Source organism: Pseudoliparis swirei, chromosome 13 (assembly GCF_029220125.1).
Source record: "Pseudoliparis swirei isolate HS2019 ecotype Mariana Trench chromosome 13, NWPU_hadal_v1, whole genome shotgun sequence".
NCBI lineage: Eukaryota > Metazoa > Chordata > Actinopteri > Perciformes > Liparidae > Pseudoliparis > Pseudoliparis swirei.
This window is the reverse complement of record NC_079400.1, coordinates 6,926,469-6,949,305: the sequence shown is the minus strand read 5'-3', so window position 1 is coordinate 6,949,305 and position 22,837 is coordinate 6,926,469. Positions and strand designations below refer to the sequence as shown.

General features: G+C 42.7%; 1 protein-coding gene across 5 annotated transcripts in view; it reads right to left on the bottom strand.

The window, feature by feature from the left end:
- ptprea (protein tyrosine phosphatase receptor type Ea) overlaps window positions 1–22,837 on the bottom strand; it is a 54,574-nt gene that overhangs the window by 22,157 nt on the left and 9,580 nt on the right. For 3 of the 5 annotated variants that reach the window (XM_056430693.1, XM_056430689.1, XM_056430694.1), the window contains exon 2: window positions 4,799–5,048. The gene's annotated coding sequence lies outside the window, so the exon portion shown is untranslated. Of the gene's footprint in view, window positions 1–4,798; window positions 5,049–22,636; window positions 22,769–22,837 lie in introns of all 5 variants that reach the window. The other 2 variants (XM_056430690.1, XM_056430692.1) reach the window with 2 other exon arrangements.

The following is a 22,837-nucleotide window of genomic DNA, read 5'->3' as shown; positions in this document are numbered from 1 at the left end:
ATAACATCCTGTTGGTATATGGCGGCGCGGCCACTGAAAGCACTGCCATTAGAGACGTCCTCACTGTAAATAACAGCTTGTAGCTGCTGCATATTAGTTAAAAATAACACGCTGCTGGATGAGAAGCGATTATTGATAATCCTCTTAAAAACATTCCAGCCACAACAATTGAGAGCAGTTCTCATTTAGTGTACAAGTCAAGGCCTTCGGCATTTAAAGCATTTAAAAGCTACTGTCACATTCTGGTGAGGCGTGGAAACCAATAACCTAATTGGTCGTAAATATTTACTCTGCACTCGCAAGCACTACATCTGAGCTGGGACTTGGTCGACTCGTTTGATTATCATTCTGTCTGTGTGTTCACGCGTGTGCATATATGAGCAAGAGCAAGAGAGAGAGAGAGAGAGAGAGAAAAAAAAAAAAGTCTTTCTGACACGCACACAGTCAGCACACAGTCACGGTAAAGAAGCCAGAAGGGTTTTACATCACTTCAGATCCACATATTTACACGTCTGCATAAGCATACATTTCTTTCCCAAATTGGCTCACAGTTAGCATTCACAGCTAAACTGCCGAGCTTCTTGGCATGAAATCCACACACCCGCATACAACCAAATCCACAACCACTTCAGCTCGGGATCCCTGGGAAACCCATGTGCCAACAAGGCCTGTTTGAGGACCACCGTGCCAGAAACCATTCTACTGGTGGTTCATCATTTGTGTGTGGGGACAACCCCCTCCCCTTTGAGGGTCTCATCATGTCCTCCAGGTCCCTCACACCTCCATACCTGACGGGATTGAACACCGAGGCATTCATCTTTCTGCCACCTTGACACCTCTGGGATTTACCTCCTCCCACCTGTCGATTATTCAGAGGCAGAGCAATTATGGCCTGGAACCAGAGTCGCCGATAGCTGGAGTAATGCGCGGCAGCTGGGCTGGAAATGACGAAACCACCGCTGTGACACTTCTCATTATCACCCAGCGCTCTGTGATTACCGGCACTGTGCTGTGAGCAGGTATTAGTGAGAGAGACATGTGGAGAAGGAGGAGAAGAAGGAGAAGAAGACGGTCCTTTTCGAACCAGTCAATAAACAAAAATTCGGCGCAATTTGGAGACACAAAATATCCTCCCCGCATTCGCATCTTCTTCTCAAGCATGCACACACACGGGCCATAGAGTGTTAAATGTACTATGAAATGAAAAATAACATCAACTGTGAGTATTGAAAATAATAAACTGTGATTATCGACAAGTAACATAAACTGTAGAAACGTGACTCTGCAGGCAGACTCTCCTGTATGGACCTGAAGCTCACTCAAACACTCACGTGTGTCCGTTTGTTTCAATATCATAGGTGAGGAAATGTACACGGCACTATAACCGGCAATCTTCATACCGTGACTGTGTATCAAGAGACCAGAATACTGTTAAAACGTCATTCTCTTTGTCCTGGTCAATGATAGAGACCATCACCAACAGCCATTATAGTCATTGTAACAAACATGTAAATGAGGCACAGATGCAGTCATCTCATTTCGAAAGTACCACGTTTTTATCAGGCCATTTTATGGATGTGAGTTTGATTAGTCTGTGTGGTTCCTTCAATGCAGACAAATAAGCCATTCAGCAACCACATTCTTCCTGATATTAAGCTTACACATCAGAATAAATCTGAAACAATAAACAAGATGATGACAGGTGGTCACATAACGCGTAAATCAACTCGTTTAACTCACCATAAATCCATCAGAGGTCCTTTTGAGAAAGTTGTAATGGTCAATAAAAAGGATTAAACGGATTAGAATGTGGTTGTACGTAGAATCATAACCGCTGACTCAGATGACGTCTGGGACCCTGGTTTTAGAGCGTATTAAGACCAACCGCACTGCCTCCCCTGAGAGTGTATGGCTCATTCTTTCTGGCATCTCACTCAAGGATATTGACAAATCCTGCGGGATAAAGAAACTTCACTCAAATGAATGTGAATTATTTGAAGCGTCATTGCCTGTATGGATGACAATCCACACAGCGTTTCTGCTGCCATGAAATGTATGTAACACCAGTGCTGACGCAGATACTGGGGCTAAACAGATCTGGCCCCCTCTTACCGTCTCCCTGGGGTGAGACGTAGAGAGAGAGGGGGGGATCTTGCATTGAACCCCCATTTTAGAGATAACCACAGTCATTCGGGATCTGTGCCTGTCAGACAAGATCCAGCCCACAAAATATCCTTCCGTTCCCGGAGAGAACGACGGGGAGGGCGGCGGCGGAGAAACAAGTGATAAGCACTGCTGCGGGAGAACAAAAAGCCACTTGATTCTGAGGGGAGGAACAGAGGAGGAGCGGAGACGCGGGACCGGCGGGGATAAGTGAACGGCCCACGCTGCTGCTCTGCAGAGATAGAGCAGACCTGTCTGCTCGGTGCAGGCGCAGGCTATAAAACCCTCCTGTGACTCTTTCAAAGGGGATGTGAGGACTGGTCTCTCACACGTCCCCAGGCTGTCTGCACAGGAAGCAGGTTTTTACTGTCAAACAGCTCCGGTTTCCATAGCAAAACCGCAGTATCACACTTCATCTCCCAGAATAGGAACACGCCCATTCAACACTCCCTTATCACAAACCCAACGACAACAGGCCTGGCAAACAAGTGGGAAAAATCATAGTTTTCATCGTCCACAGCAGCCTGCCTCCCATAGGAGGAACTAGAAGTGATAGCACAGTAATTAAGTACACAAACTCAAACCTAAACACATTTTTCATAATCCTCCTTCGCAGGATCCCGGACCCGGCAATACTTTGTTGATTAAGATTGTTTAACCCTGTTGTTTGGCCTGTTCTATATGAATATGAGTCATTCACTGGGGCCTTGGACACCATAGTGAGCAGCATTGTCCTTCCTCCTAAGCAGCCTTGTCACACGAATGAGAAAAGACACACACCATATGGAGAGCAAATGACTGTGTCGAATGCCTCTCGGAGAACTCGCTGCCCTCTTGAGAAAAAGGAAGTGCAACATCCAGTTTGCTGACAAAAGCCCTGCGAGACGGGCCGGCCTGCAGGGAAAGGCTAGACCCACCACTAACTACTCCTGAAGGAGGCATGGCAGGCGATCTGAAATCATACTCATACACACCGCTTGGAGGTTAGATAGAGGGAGGAATGAAGAGTAGGAGGAGAGGAGATGTTGGTTATCATTAACTCTTCAGACAAATATTTTTGACCTGTGGGGCCACGAGGGTCAAAAGCTCAGCTCTGCTGATCAGAGACCAGAAAAATAAACTACACCATAGAACTAAACTGAAATGGATCAAATTTGTTTGCCCCAAGGAGCTGACAGAAAGAGTTTCCTGAAAAAGTTAATGCAGTATCCGAAATACCTTTTTATACCTCGCATTATCAGTTTTTTGCAGTTGGGTCAACGAAACCCGGCCGACACTCCGACACAAGGGAAGCTGTGAGCCCTATCTTTCAGAGGTGTATACAAAAATGAAGGTTGAAGAGCTACAGGGGACTGCAGCACTGTGTAAAGAGTAAATACAATGGATGCGAGGGGGGGGGGGGAGAAGCTTTGAGAACATTTTAGAGGGCAAAACAACCTACCAGGAAGAATAGAAATCCTTTGCTATAATGAAAACATTTAAAAAGTGTCCTCGATGTTCCTCATTCCACTACAACTCTATAAGATTCGCCTCAGCTAACAATTAGAATGTGTGATCTAGGTCACACTCTTGATAAAAGCTACTTGCACATAGTTTATGCGTGCCTGTGTGTATATTGCATGTGTGTGCATGTGTGTGCGTGTGTGTGTGTGTGTGTGTGTGTGTTTCTGCAGTGTAAGCACATGCTGTCCTCCATCTGCTGTTTGATAGAAACCGTTTCCTTTCCTGTGCAGCCAGCCAACCAGCCAGCCTTCCTGCACCGCTTTGCTCCGGTGCGGAAATGGGAACAAGACGGCCACACACTCCTGACAAAAACCCTGGATAAGATACGTACACACGCAGACAGATGTGGACAGACAATGACTTAGGCACACACTTTAACACAAACACAGTCTCCTCTCTTTTCTCATTCCTTCCGTCTTATTCTTCAGGCTTTGTTTTCCATTCTCCTATCGGCTGTATGTTCCTTATTTCTTGATATATTCATGGTCATTCAACAGCTTGGCGGGGACCAACATATTTGATTTGCATATGTATGAAGGGGATTGTTAAATACAAGAAAAATCAAAGAGGCTTACAGTGTTATACAATCTCTTATTGCCACTGAGAATGTGGTGTACCAACAGGTTGTGTATTTAACAGTATGAATACAAACCATACCATGTTATGTTCACGTATGCATGGGTTAAACTCCTGCCCACTACTGCGTAGTCCTCCTTTCTCACTACCGTTTCAAACTATTGTCCAACTTCCCGTTTCTCGATCCTCATGACCAGCTGACACAGGCAACGAGCTCTTAAATCTCCAGATTGAGGAAGTGACAGAATGTCCACAAAAATTATGGGAACTTGTGATAAAAAGAAAAGCATTAAGCTTTACAAAGAAAATAAAAAGCCCTGTGCAGATTAAATTAAATTCAGTTTATTTTGTATAGCCCGAGATCACAAATTACAAATTTGCCTCAAAACTCCCAAGAAATATAAAAAAAACTTTCACGGGGGAAAAAGGGAAGAAACTTTCCGGAGAGCAACAGAGGAGGATCCCTCTCTCCGGATGGACAGAAGCAATATATGTCATGCGATCAGAGGTTCAAATGAAACCTGCTATGTATGAAGGCCACAGTGTGTTCAATTACCTGGATGAGTGTTGATTCAATGTATACCGATTATCAGATCCATAATTCGCGTGGCAGGTCACATGCTTCTGACAGGAGTCCCGTAGTCACATTGTCCTCAGTGGGAAGCTTGAAGCTGGAGGTGAGAGATGAGCCCAGTGAGTCCACAGTCCCCGGCTCCAGGCGGTGTTGAGTTGTGGGTGTCAGCCCTTCACCTCCGGGGGCTCACCGAGCAGCAGCCAGCCGAGGACGCTGGGATGCTGAACACCGCCTTTATTTGAACAGAGAGCAAGAAGGACAGCGAGCATGTTAGATAATTAACAACACAGCGTGGCTGAAAAGAAGCTGGAGAAGGGCGGTAAGTTCCTGTCTTGAGCAGAAATGGTATGGAGCAAGAAAATGAGAGAGCAGTTAAGATTAAAGAACAACTTCCTCAAAGGAGGAGGTGAAGTCGTAAGGATACACTAGAGCATTGTGAAACAGCAAATATATCCTCCCTTCAAACCTCCTGAAGCCATTAGGCTTTGCTGGAAATGCAGAACATTGCACCCTCATCAGCAAAGGAATCGTGAAGATGGGACAAAGTCTAAGAAGGTGCCCGAGGGCGGATATGCAGACAGTCACATTAGTTCCTTTTGGGGGGGCTAATTAGTCTTCCAAATCGAGCAGACACCATCTCCGAGTGCACGTCACGTTTTATCCCAGGAAACCTCGATCGAAACCAAAAAGGATCCTAAAGCCTCTTTCTGTCTCATGTTTTATCCCGGGGAGTGTTACATTATATGTCACTGGATTTTAATTTAGTTATTTTGTACTATTTCAATCTATCTCTATTCTTTTTTGTATTGCTAATACAAACTGTGCATAAGCTGTAGTAGAGATTTCAGGTTGGTGCCATCGAATACAGAACCCCTGCTATTACCAACAGGAGGCCTGTAAGGACTAAGGAGGTAGAGAAGGTGGGGAAAAAAAGGGGAGTAGGAACATAATTTTTCTACCTAGGAATGCTGCGCTGCCAAAGAAACCAGAGGCAGTATTTTTATGTGGAAACCTCATAAGTACAGTGTTACCTTCAAATGCAAGGTGAAAACTTGGTTTAATTACATTATTGAAAATCCCAAAAGACATTTCCCATAACCACAAAAAATAAAGTTTTCTTTTTCTCTGCTCTTGCAACTTTGACATGTTGGAGGTACAGTGGCAGGGAGCATGCCGAGTGGTTGCTCTGGCAACCTTCTTGTCTAGCTGAGCAAAAGGGAGGTGTGGGGGGTGTGGGTGGTGGGTTCTCTTTCCCCGTTTGCCTCTTTTTCTAAGCTGTAAAATGACAAAGAATAGACACATCTAATACAGCCCTCCCCTTAAACACCCCGTTTCCATCTGGAGCTCGATGAAAACAGGCTGCAGTCATCATTTGCTCTGACATCCTGGAAAATGAGTTGTCATGCTCGAGGATTGCCATGACAGCCAAAGAATGGCACAGCCGAAAGAGTCTGTGCTCGGAAGTCCGAATAGAGAAGAAAAAACGGATCAGATATGGAATCCTGTGGGTAATTTAGTTTTCAATTTACACCTTCCAATTTCTGGAAAGCAGTGTGGGGGAGTATTTCAAATAACATATCTCAAAAGTCATAAATAAATAATACAAGGTCTGAATGTGGAATCCGATCAAGTAACCTGCTGAATAATAGAAGAACCTTCCTGTAATGCAATCGGATGCAGAGCACCAGGCTCTAGGAAAAACACAGCAAGCCATAAAAGCTGCCGAATGCACACCATGATTTATTGATATAAAGTCTAACTGTTAGGTGAGACTTTATATGGACTTTATAAACCGTGTGTGGGAGCTGTAGTCCATCTATGGGTCAATATTTGTGGGACCCTTTAATGGGAAAAGATAGCCGACAGTCATAAAAATGTAACAGCTGTACCAAGATTTATACCGAGCGTCATTAGGTTGTGCCCTGAGAGTGAACTAATTCATTCACAATGCCCACCTCAACACTGTTTTCTTACATATTTTCTGATACATAATTACATGTATTTATCTTTTCAGAGCTACAATGACACAATCATGTTCAGAGTTCATGAGAGAGAAAGCAGGAGCACTGACAGAACGTGGTGACTATGGTGACCGTCGACAGCCATCAGTGCATCACTTCCTCACAGTCATACACCGATTACCACAATGTAAGTGATACACTAAATACATTTCACAAGCCACATGTAGCATGCAACAAGATGCATGCTACATGTGGCTTGTGAAATGAAAAAATGCAAGCCAAATATGTATTGCGTAACCCATTGATGCTTATCTTAGAGTTGAATGACTCCATGCGCCGACAAAGGCAAGAGAACATTCCTTAAGATGAAGTCCATAACAGCTACGAATATCTGGAGTCAGAGAACCCGCTGCTCGAGGTTAAAATGGAGTGCAATAACACTCTTACATCGATAGTAGTATTAAAAACAAGACGTGGTGAACATTTGCGTCACATTCAAAGTCAACAAACCCAAAGAGTTTTCACAGCAACATAACACACAGATATGACAACGCATCTCTTGCACTGCATCGGCTCTCTGATGCTAGGTCTGTGTGTGTGTGTGGGGGGGGGGGGGGGGTGGAGTCAGTTAGCTTCTTTGTGCTCAAATGCAACATTCATTTATTTTAGCATAAAGGGGGGTCCTCACTTCCAATGTGAATTTACTCGGTCCTCAGTCCGATGCCCATACGGGGATGTATGCGTGTGTATTTTCTGTATATCACCTCTCTGTGCTTCATCTTAAGATTGAATGGATTGTCCAACATGTTGACTTTTGCATGTGTAAGATTTACAGCTGCAGATTCAAAAACACACCTTTACCAAAACTTTCATGGAGCTGTTATTTCCTTGACAAGCTCAGTTGAAAATACATAGAGCCGAGGCAGATGGACAGCTCACACACCTATATGCATACAGACAGGAACACACACTTGGCTCTTTGACTAGTCCACCTCTGGGGTTGTGGTCAATCAGATTACAACATCACACTGAGATCTCCGAGTGCACCAACACAAATCCATTCATAGAGATAAGCTTTGAGGGCGACTGCTGCCAAACACACAGCCAGAGAAAGAGAGGGAGAGAGACGTTACTTTCCTCACTGATGAGCCATCTGAGTCGCTATCGGGCTCCAGCATCAGTCCAGCACAAGACTGTGTTTACAGAAGTCCTCTGACCTGCCGTTGTGTGTCACTTCCAAAATCACCCAAAGGCCCCCATGAAGGCCAAGACAAATCTTGAAAGGTCTTGAGCTGATTAACAGGATAGGAGACCAGGCAACATATATTCTTCCAACACAATTTTTTCTTTTAAGTATGAATTACTGCAGATTTGTTCTCAGGCCTCAACAATTACTGAAATAAATTAATCTGAGGGGGAAAGTGTACAATGCAATCTGTGTTCAGAAGCTGCGTAACCACTAAAATAGAAATGATTTCTTAAGCAATGTAAAATATCAGAGCGTGACTATTTTCCGAAAAGCTGCATGATAGAAAAAAATAAGCTAAGCTAAACATTAATAATTAGGTGTTACATATTGAAGGATGATGCTTTAATTAGAATTGAGCAGCAGTCCAGCGCTTGCTTTATTGAGTCAGTAGAGACATGCAAAATTGACAGAAGTGGCGAGGCTCATCGTGATTTATGGTGTTTACAGGAAAACCTGGAAGGGACTAAATCAAGATGAAATCTGCCGCAGCAGAAAATTAGAATAAATGGTACTGCAGGAGGAATATGCTGCACGTGGACTATGTGCCTCTATTATCAGATGTTAATAGAGCAGTGTCCTCGATGAGCTGTCCACACATTGTGAGCTTAATGGTAGAGAGCGAGAGGACAGACTGCAACAAGGACCGGGATTTGGCTTGCCGAGACTTCCTCGCCCGATTTTCTGAGCACCAGCGGGTGGCTCTGCGCCAAAGCAAGCAGGATGTGAATGTGATAATATCATATAGCAGTTCTTCTAAACTTGGCAATCGCTGGTTCAATAAAATATCTAGAAATGTCCTCAAGGTCCCAGGCATGACTGGATCATGTATTGACCGGTTGTGTGTGGGTCAGCCTCCATCAATAGTGGCATTCAGCTAAATGAAAAGCCCAATTGAAATCCTAACCTGCAGCTCTCTCAGATCAATAAGTAATAAAGTGATGGAATGACCCTCTGAAAATGTTTGATACGTTCAAAGACACCACTGCAAATAGAAAAACTGGAAGATAGCTTAAACTTATTCCATTATGTTTGCATGCTAACATGCTAAGCTACGATGGTGAACACATGAGCACTATACCTGCTAAACATCAGGTGTAAAATATTGCCAAGCTATCATTAGGATGAAGTTGTTAAGTTTTACTCATTACGCCTCCGACTATTTAACTGGCTAGCGTGCTGATTTCCACCGTGCTTTCTTCCTACACTGGGTTCAGAAATTGAGAGTACGTGGGGGACGTTTCCTGACAAAAATCTCCTCAGGTTTAGTCAACAAACCCACTTATTTAGGACAAGATTATAGTTTGGTAAAAATACAACCTTTGAGACAGAACGCCCTCATGGCGTTACTAAGCAGAACACTCTTGGGGGGAAATTAAAATAAAGTGTGTGGGAGTCCACCAGGTTGTTATTATATTATATTCTCCTACGCAACTATTTTGGTGCAACAATACAAAAAGTTCACGTTCTAAATCACTACACCCAGACCTGACTTACAGCTTCATTTTAATTGCAGCATGTAAAAACAGAAATTATTCAGCTTTCCACCCCACAATCTGATATGTATCCCCTCAGCGGTGGCGTCTCTCTTCCCTTCTTCCACTTACATCTTCTCCCAAAGCCTATTCTCCCGGGCACCTGGGAGCAGCTCAGACAGAATGGGGTTAGGATTAAACAAGTCCCCATCCCAAGATTCCTGCAACACTTAAACTCCATGAACCCGACCGCGTGAATTACACAACAGGGGGACAAAACCTCCCTCCACACATAGGCAGCTTCAACTCCTTCTCTAATATGCACACACACACACACACACACACACACACACTAATTGGCATGTAAGAAACATGTACACCCACACAAAGGAAGGAAATAGACGCCTTGTGGATTTCTCAAGATTTGTGTGTGTGTGTGTGTGTGTGTGTGTGTGTATAACTGGCAAAAGCCCAAGGCTACATGCCTCGTCTGTCTGCACAATCTTGTCTGGAAACGGAGATGTTTCGCACATTGGTGAGATAACCATGAACACCTCCACTTCTTTCACAGAGATCTGCCAAAGGTCGGAACCGGAATGATAAATCAAAACACAAATCTAGCCGTGAAGTAATATAAAACAATGCTCTTTTTCAGGAATTGGTTTACTTATCCGCTTGAGAAGCCCACGACAGAAAGGTCAGGCTGTCTACTGGATGATTAACACATGCATATATAAAAAAAGAAAGAAATGGATGGGAATTGTTTTAAGCTTGGCAATGGAAGATACTCTCTTGCTGTAGGCAGACCCAACCCCAATGGGCCTCCTGTCTATAAATCTAACATTGTTGACTACTGGTCAGAGGAACTCTTTCTCTCTGCTTCACAGCTTTGTGATTGTATGAAAGTGACTCAGAAGCCTCGCTCCCCACGAGCAGGAAGAGACAAAGTTTAGATCATATCCTGTGTGTGAACTGTAGTTTACAGCCAAACATGGTGGGGACCAAATTAGCTGGACTGTGAGAATTAGAAAGAAAGAGGGCAGAGATAGAGTATAAAAAAGAAAGACTAAATAAGAGGGAAAGATCTTGAGCCAAACTTGGAAAAGCTTTGCATGCGTCTTCTTCCTGTCCAGTGTGACAACTCTGGCTAGACCAACACAGATGTCACGTTTGCTCAACACCGGCTCAGCTGAGTGGCATATTAAATCAGATTAGAGAAGGAAACAAAACAGTAAAACTGGACATTTGTGAGCTAGGACCTAGACCATTTATTGTGGGTGTGTCTTACACTCGTGAGCCAACTTTTATTTGGCTTAAGTGACTCATTCTGTAATAAATATGGAAAAATACCAGACCACAGCTGACCAATGGCTTGGTGCCAAAAGAAAAAGAAAACGTTAGATGGATGAAATGTGGAGAGACAGTTCCTTAGTCGGGCAAATGATGTATAACTTGGTATGTGGGAGGCACTGCATTATGATATTAGCATAATCTCAAATTACAACTTTGGTTGATCAGAATCTAGCATTAGGACGGAGGAAACAATAAAACTTGTTTGTTGAGATATTTCACTGAGGACCAAAGTGACAAGCAGACGGATCATCTGACCCTGCCATCCTTTGAGCTACGCTGCAAGTAAAAAAACATATTCTTATAACAATTTTAATAACCCAAAACATGGTTGTGAATTGAAAGCAACACGAATGTGTGTGAATGTTTTATTCATCTCCCATAAACTTGTGTCAAGACTAGGGATGGGTATCGTTTGTGTTTTTTCCGGTGCTAAACCGGTACTTTTAAAACGATACCTGTGCCTAAACGGTGCCTGAACCGATACTTTAATAAAAAAGAAGCACAATGAGGACATTAAAAACCTCTTCGGCCATATTCGTTGTAAAAGCCGTTATCATGGCCGCACTGACAACAGATATCAGAATGTCACGCTCGTAGCTTAAACATGGTTATAATGGCAAATTTATTATTTGTTGGCCTACTTTTATGAATGCAAGACTTGTAATCAACGTCACGGTACTAATCTGAGTTCAGGCTGCTCTTGTCATCATCGGTCTCCACGTTTTCAGGGAGACCGGTGACGGAGAAAATTGCTCCGTGACCGCTGATTTGCTCCGGGCTCACGCAGACACACACGGCGCATGCCTCCGCTTTCAAAGTTAAATGATAGGCTATCGTAACCTGCTGACAGGGCGGAGTCACCAGAGAAGTTCAAAATAAATGTTTTTTTCAATTTCAATCGGCTCAGGCACCGAAAGGAAGCACCGAAATGTGCGTTGTGTTTCGGTCCGGTTGGCACCGGTTTTCGGTACCCAACCCTAGTCAAGACACACCTGAGTATAAGTGTTTAATAGACTGCTGATTAATTTAGGAATGAGGACTTACATTGCTGATAAAACATTCTCGTCTCATGGAGCAACATGAATATTTGCCAGTGTTAAAACATTTACACTTGTATATGTATATAATATATGTATGTTGACATATTTGGCCACTTGGGGGCAGCGGAAACAAGCTAGAAATAACGTTAACATATTATCACATATTATTAAAGTCGTAGATAAAAAAAGGGCGAGTTAAATTCAAAGTCGAGTGGAAATGCGGCAAAAGACAGTACCAGTCTGTTGTAAGAATTAGAATTTACTTAAAGCCGAAGTATCACAAAAGTCAAGGGAACTGCGACCTCACTACTAACTGGACTACTGCACACTAATCATAAAAAAGTAGGCCTGTCACAGGAAGTAGGAGCTCATAGGAAGAACGCCCTGTAAACTTAAATCAACAGGATATGGATAATTCACAGGCTAGCATCCACTGTTCTGCAGGAGCAGTAACCAAACATGGCTGAAAAAAGGTTCTCAAACCTCTTGGTATCTTTCTCTTCAAAGGCATCACTTTAGCTGATCTACAGGCAGGGGGCCACGGGCTCAAGTAAATACAGTAATCTAGTCATCTACACTTGCACCCCCCACTAGACCCTCCTTCCAGGAAGTAATCATGTAAATACTCTGTAAATGCTCCGCTGACATGTAACGTGAAACACGTTGAAGGCCACTAGCTGCAGCTTGGAGGGCAAAATAATCAACTTTGCAGGGCTGATGACAGATGCATTGACCATAATTTCTTTACAAAAAAATAAAATAAAGTTACAATGGAATTGCATCTCCTGCCGCAGACATGCGGTGCATTTCACCAACAGGCCTGAGAGAATTGAGTCTGGCTCTTGAGAGCACAGTGTTTCTGCATGCTACACTTCAACCAATATGAAAAACGGGATATCTTCTTGGATCCCAAACGACCCAGGGGCTCAGACTACAGATGCAAATACCCTGGTGTGTTTCTTTTATCTATTTCCTAGCAGTTACAGAAAACCAGAGGGAAATCACAATTTGGTGAGCTGCAGGAAAAACTCTGCTCTATCTATTACAGGTAACAAGAATCGGCCAATCAGCACATCATCTACAGTCACTGCTCCAGTCAGCCAACAGACTGATGGATGGCAAGTCACACTCAAGCTGTGACACCATTGATTTCCTTCGCAAACAACCCCAGAGTGCCGATTCAAGATAATGTTAGATTTTTAAAAGGTTTTGCTGTGATACTATGATGATAAATTTAGCCCATGAAACTGATAAATGAGTTCAGGAAACATTGACAGGTGAGATTTACTTCATTGATTTAAATGTCTTGGATGATGGACAATATGTGTCATTTATTATTAAACGTGTGCCTCCCTTTCTGGTGCAGTATCAGGCTTTTAGAGACAAATAGATTATTAAGAGGGCTGCAAAACTTCAATCGTCAATAGTGGTTTTCCTGTGAGGGAAATTAAACGCTGTCCTCTGTTGTAATAAACATTTCCAGAAGTGTAAAATACTTTACATCCAGTGAACCACAGTAATTTAGTGACATTTCACGTTATTTACCACATCACACTTCAGCAGGATGATATAAACGGGGGTCTGAGTGACTTTGATGTTAGCCTCCATAGATCCCAATCATCAATGCCCTTCTTACCATTGTCTGTAAATCAGACTCGAGTTACAGTAAATATTTGATGATCCATTTGGCCGGCCGATCCCGATGACGATGTTGATCGATCGGCTATATCAGAGGCGTTTCAATCAGCGGACACCGCAACGGAGGCGATCGCGCGCGAGAAAGGGCCGAGAGGCGGTCGCGCGCTGCGCTGAGCGCGATGCGCAGCCGAGCGAGGCGAGAGAGTGAGAGGTCAGCGAGGATCCTCTCACCCTGAGCTCACCCGTCCCCCCAGTGACTGATCATGGTACGACTCTTCGCGAGCGTTTTGAGCGTTTGACCCGTGCGAGGTTTGACGGAGGGCGCGAGCGGAAGAATGTTGTTTTGTTAGCGGAAGGATTCGTGAAACAACATCCGGTTTTGCAAAGTAGCAGAAAGAACCACGTCAAACAACATCTGCCAATCGACCCGGTCCGTCGATCGCGTTCCTTGGTCGATCCAAAATAAACCAAAATAAAAATCAAAAAAACTCAAAATGTTCTTGACGAACTCTGTCTCCAAATTGAAAACAAATTTCCTGTCTGGAAGTTCAACGTTTTTTCTTTCTGAAAGAAGATCGACGTCAGAAAGATTCTCGCCTGATGATTCAGAACAGGAAAAAAGAAGCTCCTCTGGCGAATGAAGCGGTATAGCTCCCTGGGAGAGGGGAAGTGCTCAGCAGGTGGGGCGCAGGGGAGCAGAAGTCAGTTCACAAGGACAAGGAACTCAGTCTACAAAGAAACACAATATCAATGCACACAAGTTCAAAGTATGCCTTACAATAACTGTTAATGTTTTAACAACGTATTTACGTGTTACTAGTGTTAATGCCGCCTTGACGAATTTCTTACGCCTTACAATGAGCGAGACTCGCCGAGATTTTTCTGCTCTTCTGCTGTTGCTTCAAAAAAAAAAGCTCAATTGAGCTTTTTTTCTTCATCTGATGGAGCAATCTGGTTTTGTGTCTGATGGAGCAATTATTATTTGAAAAATGCAGAAATTGTATTTATTGATTCTCATAAAAAGCATATTATTATTATAATGATATTATTATAGATTATTATCTGAAGATGATTTATTAGAGCTGATGAACATATTCTTGTGAACCATGACTGCAGAAGACAACTTTCATGAATACCAAATTTGCCCGAAAAACTCATCAGAAAAAAAAAGAAAATCACCAAATCAAAAGAGAAACAACTGGATTACTGACACAGCTGACAGACTGCCTCAGACTGTCTGTCTGTGCTGGTCTGTCAACTACAAGCTCACAGACAGAGTTCAGTCACAAGCACACAGACAGCTGTCACACAGCCACCACAGACTATATGGAGATGGCATTATGATATTATGATGATTTGATGATGTTGACTCATGTTGAACTGTATGTGTTGTATGTGTCAGGTGTATTAATGTAAAAACAAATACAACATTTATATTGGTAGTTCATCAGCTTCTCATTGTTCATTTTTTTTGTTTGTACTTTGTATCTTGAACAATTATATTGCACTTAAATTTCTATTCTGTGTGTGTGGCTGGGTTTGAAAGCTTTGCTTGTTTTCATGATTTCATTCAATTAGAATTAGAATTAAAAATAAATTCCAGTCTAAAATCACGTTCGCTACGTCGTTCTCCAGGGTATTATAGGTAGGTCTTGTAGATCTGAGAGGGATTGAAGGCGGGGATCATGATGACACAAAAACTGGCGACCACTGCACTAGCATATAAAAGTAAATTTTGTATCTGATTAGATCGTTCTTGATTTATTTAGCTAAATTAACATTAAATTATTTTAACATTAAAAGGATTTTTGTTAAAAGGAAGAGTTTGTTTTAAAATAGAAAAAAGTATGTTAAAAGATTTCCCAAGAATATTCCCAAAGTGAAATAAATAGAAATGAATAATGCAGATGTTTCCCATAACAATAGCAGCAAATAATAGCAATCAAACAATTGTATTGTTTCATAGTAAAGTCCTAGTAATTTAAAAATGTTGTAATAATAATATAAATGGTGCTTAAAATATATATATTTCCATAGTCCTCCTCAAAAATAAATAATGCTAAACAACAAATGCTTCAATCGACACCACGTGGGATTATTAGATGATACTGATTTCAGTGATCGGTGATCGGCACAAAAAACCTGATCGGTGCATCTCTAGTAAATATCCCTGTGCTCAGCTCAAGTGATATTCTGTAACACTTTATCTTTTAAATATCCACATTACTGTGGCCCAAGCTCCCACCCAGTCATCTAGCAAAACATTTTTTCTCTCAGTGCTGGCAGTCATTCCTCAATAAATCTCAACTTAACTGTGAACTGTGAACCTGAAAATGCCGGCTTGAGGCTTTAGTGCAGATGGGGAAACAAGATCGGTGGCTGTGTGACAATATACTGTGATAAAAGAGCAAATTGTACACAAGTAAAAGTTAGAAGTAGTTGCATAAAGAATGTCAAAATAAAGCTTGACTACCACAGTTATAAAAAGTTACAACGTTTCCAGAGCTGGTGTTTAGATGCTGTTCGTTTGAAGCATGTAATGCCTGTAAGAAGACAGATATTTGTGTCACTCAGTTTAAATGTCAATATAGCCGATCACACAGCACAGATGCTGCAATGGTAGCATGGTGCTGCCTCAAATTCTTGAGGAAATTCTTGCATACCTCAACTGTGATGATTTGCACATGCACATTGAAAGTCCATGAAAGTCCATGCATGAGTGGGTCGTTCAGGAGGCGTTTTAATTTGATATGGCAAAATTCAAGGTTGCACAAAGTGAACAATTGATGTCTAAATAGTCATTTTGAGGTTGAATTATTCCTTAAATTTGCTGCGAGATTTCTTTTGGGGGTATCTCTTGAGTAAAAGAGGAGATAGAAGAAGAGATTTAGCGACCTAACCTGATTTTAATCTTAAATTAAAATGAAATCAACTTGAATGCCCATTTGTCGAAAGCGCTTTACACAGCCTCAGTGCCCTCAGTGCTAGCTCTAGTCCAGCTAGTATTCACCTTGGCCACCCTGAAGGGATGAAAGGTTGGGGGCTCGTCAGTCAAGCTACCTGTCATGGGGATTACTGGTGTGGATCACTGGAAAGCGCCGTAAACAAAAGGCCAACAACGTGCACAGCTCTGAGAAGTGGAGATAAGAAGCTGTAGGAGGGGTTTGGGTGGAGGCAGGGGGGTCGTTACTGATCATTGTGCCTAGCTAGCAGCTGTGAGAGGGATTTCAAAATTTCACACGCACACACACACAGTCTATGTCTACTTGTCTACCGCTGCATCACTTTGTGTCATACAAAGAGCAAATCAGCCCCTTCTGAGTGCACGCCGTAAAGGTTCACCATTTTGCCATTCATGTCATTGCCCTCGCTGCGTGTAGCGCACGCGTGAGCAAACACACCCCCGTGGTCCTATGGCGCGCTCAACACAGGCATGCAATTATTGTCTTCGTCAGTCACACCGATCCCAGAAGGAACACAAATACACCAAATAACATTTGCAGTCAGGAAAGCCGGTTGAATTCAAAACGGATACATCGGACAAATCCAGCAACATGACAGAGCTGCATTGTCTGTTCTGGTGTCAGACAAGTGCAGCATCTTGGTGTTCACAGCAGACAACATCTGAACAGGATATTGCATCCCTCATGACATAAACTGTGAGCAGCCCCCTTTTTATAATCTGTGACTTTAGACAAGCAACTAACAGAGATGCCATGTCAGCCTCTCCAGAGGGTCAAAAATGTGCGGATTAGACTGTTATTAACACTGAATCTGGATTATGGCAATCCTGAGGCTGCTCTACAGCTACAGATTATTTATATCCCAGCGCCGCAGCAATGACAGGGTTTTTCCTGGGTCAAAATGGGTCTTCGGTGCTCCCAAAAAATGTTCACCATCTATTCATGCACGTCGGGCTGTTGAGTGAGTGATCAGCAGCTGGCCGCTCTGTCAAGTCGCGCACCTCACAGTTCCGTATTGATCAGACAAGAAGACACCCTCAACTCCAGTGTTTCCCCTACCATTAGAACAGGGTGAAATCTGACCACCCGTCACCGTGTAATTTTCGTCTACCCCCCTGAAAAACTATACGCTCACACACACAACTGAAAATCTCTCACACATACTAGTGAAAAGCTCTCACACACACACATGATATGAAAAGCTCTCATACACACATATGAAAATTTCACTTGAAACGGAAGGCATTTCACTTGAAACGGAAGGTGCAGTGTTGCCAGGTCCGCGGTTTTCCCGCGGAAGTGGGCAACTTTTGAAGTGTTGCCACGGGTTGAATTTTGTGTCCGCTGGTTCGGGTAGACCTATTTTGCATGCAAATTACATGAATATCTTTCAATAAAAATCCATGTTTTAAATGAAATAATTTATTTATACCCAAATCCTACCATAAACTGCTTTTAATGCTGGCATACTAAACATTTGGTGTTACTTTGTAGATATTACAATACATTTGGCATTGATAGCAATGCTGTTGGACTTTAAAAGCAGTGTATATGGTTTGGCACGGGCATATTTTGAGTTCTGATATTGGGCTGGTTTTATTGGCCATTGGGCTGGTTTTGTCACACAGACCTGGCAACCCTGGGAAGGTGTTTCAGTTGAAACGGAAGGTGATCAAGGATGGCAGATCAACAATGTGCTCAACAGCCCTTAAGCAACGGTGTTACTAAACAACATATTGGCCTCAGCGGAGACAATCAGAACACTGTCTAATGCCTCAACTGTTCGACAGCAGCCGGTGTTACACCCCTACTGGTTTTCAAACCTACTGGTTTCCCTGCGCGTGCGTGCGTTGTGTTCTCTTAACATCTGCAGCGGGGCTCTGTCTCGCTCACCAGATTCGTCACACATTCACAAACATATTGCTGGAGATCTTCAAGCCACCGTTCATATCCATTTCGGCGATTACGATTGTATAAGTGAGCAGTGCATCACAGCCACGGATGAAGAAATACATTTTCGAAAAAATAAAAATAAAAAGATCGCCCGACCTGGTTTCGATCTCTTTCACGCAAAAGGAGACTGCACTCAAAGACGCGCAGTCTGTGCGCTGCGCCACCAGATATTAGCTTCTGCTTAAGTAATTTAAATATTGATCCATTAAGTCACAAATGTGACTTAATGGATCAATATAAAAATACATACTATTGAGAACATATTCGCTGACATGCACGTGATGAACACATTTTTATTTTATTTTTTTTCGTCGCGGACTTTTTTTTGCCTTAGGCGCTCGGGATTTGTCATAGGCGCTCGGGAAAACGGCTTAGGCGCGCGCCCAAATTTTCTCTATGCAAGAAAAACCCTGAATGAAAGACAATGGCACTTTGTGTTCCCACAGAACTGACAGTACCTCGCAGTAACAAAGGAGGACTCATTTCCAACAGGGTCACGAGTGATTAGACAAGCGGCATGAAGAGAGGTGCAAGATCTCACACAATCAGACTGGATTTGTCCGATTACGACTACCAACTTCAGTTCGCCCATTAGTCAAGTTAGATGTTGTAAAACAGGTTAAAATGGCAATTTAGTTTTAAGACTGCCAACATGGCCTTGTAAAAAAAGACCAGACTCAACATGAACCGAATATAGCTTATTTGCAGGATAAATCAGAGTTACGAGCGGCACTTTACTGTGATAAACAAATGGCACCCAACTGTCTGTCTAGACATCTTGCGATGGCACCCTATCCATTACAGATGATGTGAGCGCTCTAGGGGTTTCAATGCATAATTTATTAGTAAATTGAATATAGACCCAATATATAATATAATATAAAGCAGACTGGGGTTGTATTGTTTTCAGTGGCAAATTATTATGCTGCAACTTCAACCCAAAGCTCAGAAATATACCAAATGGCATGATCGTCTCTGGCTGTCACAGCTAATTTTACGGAAATCTAATGCAGTAATTCATAATAAATTGCAGCATTACATTATTCTGAAACAAACAGTAGCAATGTTCTTTTCTTGCGGCTTTAAACAGAAATCTGAACAGTATAGGGGGGAGTATGATCTCAGGCTTTGCCAGTCATCTCGTGACGTTAAAGAAATAGATATCCGAATACCTTCGGTTTCCTTAGCATTCCTTTGTTCACAATACAACGCGTTATCGATATTCCAAGGGAAAGACACAAAGTAGAGAGACGGGATCAGTGGGAGTTACTGTAAACAAGAAGTGAAGACGGGAACATCTGACTGAGAGGGGGAGGGGAGAGGGAGAGAGGAAGAGAGAGAGAGAGAGAATACACATCAACAAATGACATCAGAGTAGCTGCCAATCAGCCGACGTGGATCAGAGGCTTTTGGAATTCACTCCAGCTCTTTTCTGACATTAACAAAAAAGTAGAGAACTGATGATGTGATGTGAAAATAAAAATAAACTTCATTGTAACTTCACTAATATGACTAATGCCGTGAGTTATGATGAATAAGCCTGTTATTCTGTATGTAAAAATTCTGACTGTAAAACTCAGTCTACAACAGTAACAGTCTACTGATAATTGAATCGCAAAAAATGAAAAAAATTAAAATTAAAAAAAAAAAAAATGATTAAATAAATTTAACGCGGCTATCTAAATTAGACTCTTCTTGGTGAAATCTATTGCATTATTTCACAAAAAAAACATTTCACATTAAAAAAAAAGTCACAACACTTTGGACTACACTCAGTCACACGCTTTTATACAGTAACCAAACCTGGTGTTACCTCTAAGGTCAAGAGTTTAGCACTTGAAGGAGGTACTAAAGTTACCTCATGAGCTAGACAGCAAATATGCAAGCAAGAGATCACATCAATATGCATCAGAGCATCAATTCCTTATTTGTTTTTTTCTTTTTATTTGTTGGAGAAAAACTTCCATCTCAGGGCATCATCAGGGCATCATCCGCTGGAGATAATAATTTCAGATCTGGTCAAAATCCAAAGGCTAAACTCATCAATCTAAAATCACATCAATCAAATCAATCAATCAAATCAAATCATAAAACATCAGAACATAGCAAAATATGATGCTGCTCTGTCATGGTGTGCTTGTCTGCTTTGTGTGTTGTGCTCTTTCCACTGTTCACAATTCCATTTCACATCACAGACAATAGTTGTACAAAACAGTAATACAATATAAATGACAAATATCTTCACAGAAAAAAAAATAAAGCAAAATAAAATTCAATCAATTTCAAATCTATCTGTATTGTTTTTTTTTTTTTATTTTTCAATTATTTCAATATGATGTGTCATCTATCATCTGCATCTGACAGAAGAAGAAAAAAACACACAAACAAATCAAAAAAACAAAAACAACAGATTGGTCACAAAATGCAGAATACACACATGTCATGTGGCTCAACCATGTCATGTGCCACTGAAGAGGATCCCATCCCTGAAGCAGCCTGTGCCACCATCACCCCGGCAGGATCTGAAGGAAACCTAATTGAACGCATGCAAATGAAAGATGTGTTTAAAATTCCTCTTCATCGTGGAGGGGGGTGTCTTTTGGCACCAGCAACCACAGCTCCCTGCGTGTCATCTCCCCCAGTTGTTCTTGTGCTTGTAGTTTGTCACCCCCCCCCCACCCCCATTTTCTCTTCTTTCTTTTCCCACTTTCCTTTCCCACCACCCCCCCCCCCCCCCCCCCCCTCCCCGCCCTCATGTTACGCACAACAGTCACAACCAGTCACAGGAATGCAGGGTGTGTGGTGCATGTGAGCATGTAGTTTTATTTATATCATGCTGCTGATATGATAGTAACAACGTGGGTGGGGACGCTATGAAAACAACCCTCTGCTTCAACTTCTCATATTTTTGGAGCTTGTGGAAAATGACAGCTTTAGTGGCGGCTGGTCGTATCAAGCTACCGCCGGCAGACTAATGAAAACAATCACGCAGAGCCGCGGGAGTTCTGTCTGGTTTCAGGACAAAAGTCCACCGCTCTGAAGGACCAACTGTTCGCTGGTGCAGCCACACAGGAAAATAATGAACCTACAACTAGTCTGCACTAATGAGTTTTTACAATGAGACTAAAAGCATCTCTCTGGCTAACTAGTCCCCTCCTGGGGTCCAGCTGCTTGAGGTACTGTATGTAATGTACAGTAATGAACTGAAAGCAGAGCCTTTTAGACATTTCCTGTTGTAGTTCAGCCAAGCTGGACAGGCAGCACCGATGGTTTAGAGATGTGTCCACGAGTCGGATTAGGTTTAAAATGCTGCACAACAGAGTCAACATCAAATCAAATGAAACACAGCAACTAAACACTGCAATACAAAACAGGTCCCTGTTTGGGGACTGAGTCCCAGCATGCAGTGCTGCAGTCCTGCTGCCTGCCTCCACATCCAACACAAGCTCATCCGAGGAGGTCATAAAAGACTGAAAATGAGGGAGTGTCTTCGGAGAGCGAGGCTTTTTCCCTCTCCGGGGAGGACAGATCTGATGATCAAACCCTTTCCTGTCTCAGTGTTGAGCCCCTCTCCGTGGCAAACAGAGGTCCTCTCATGTGTCGCACTCCGCTGACCACCAATTTTGATAAAAGGCCTAAATATGTACAGATAAGAAAGATTGCACTTGCAAGAGGTAACCAGGGACATCTGGAACTAATTACAGACAAACTATGCATGTTCAATCCCTTCCACACATTCTGAGCAGTAATGCAGTAGTACACCCAGGTAATGGTGGGTACATGATGATAAACGCATTTTTAACTTTACACCACAGAGACAGCACAGCAGGAAGTGTTTTATAAATAAAAACAACACAGACACACGGCGTGGCTGTTTTTTAAAGTGTCCGTGTAATTGCTCGGAGGATAACAGATGAGTCCTTGTGCAAAGACACAGCACATGGAGGAAGTCCACAGGATGCAGACTCACAGTTTCAAAAGTACATATCCCATCATGTATATTAGTCTTCTGTTCAAGCTCCAGATGCAGAGGGAGTGAAAGCTGGGAGGAAGAGGGTTCGAACAATTCGTAGTTCACCAGCAGTAAAGTAGACGTTTGTGTGAAGAGCCACCCACTGACTAGCGTGGGCCGACAAAGAGAAGCACTGTGTGATATTCGGCCCTTGGGACACAAGATTTTTTTATAATTACCGTGCTCTCTAACCTCATTTGCCTCCATGTCTTGGTTTTCCAGGAGCGGCAGAGAAAACACTCGGGTGTTGTCGTCGGCTGCCTTGATCCTTGCTCCGTCTTAGCCGGCACACAACTGTCTCACAAGGTGCCCTGAAACAAGGAGGCTCAGAGGAGGAGTGGGCAGATATAGGAGGAACTACCGGTAGGCTGTTGGCACAC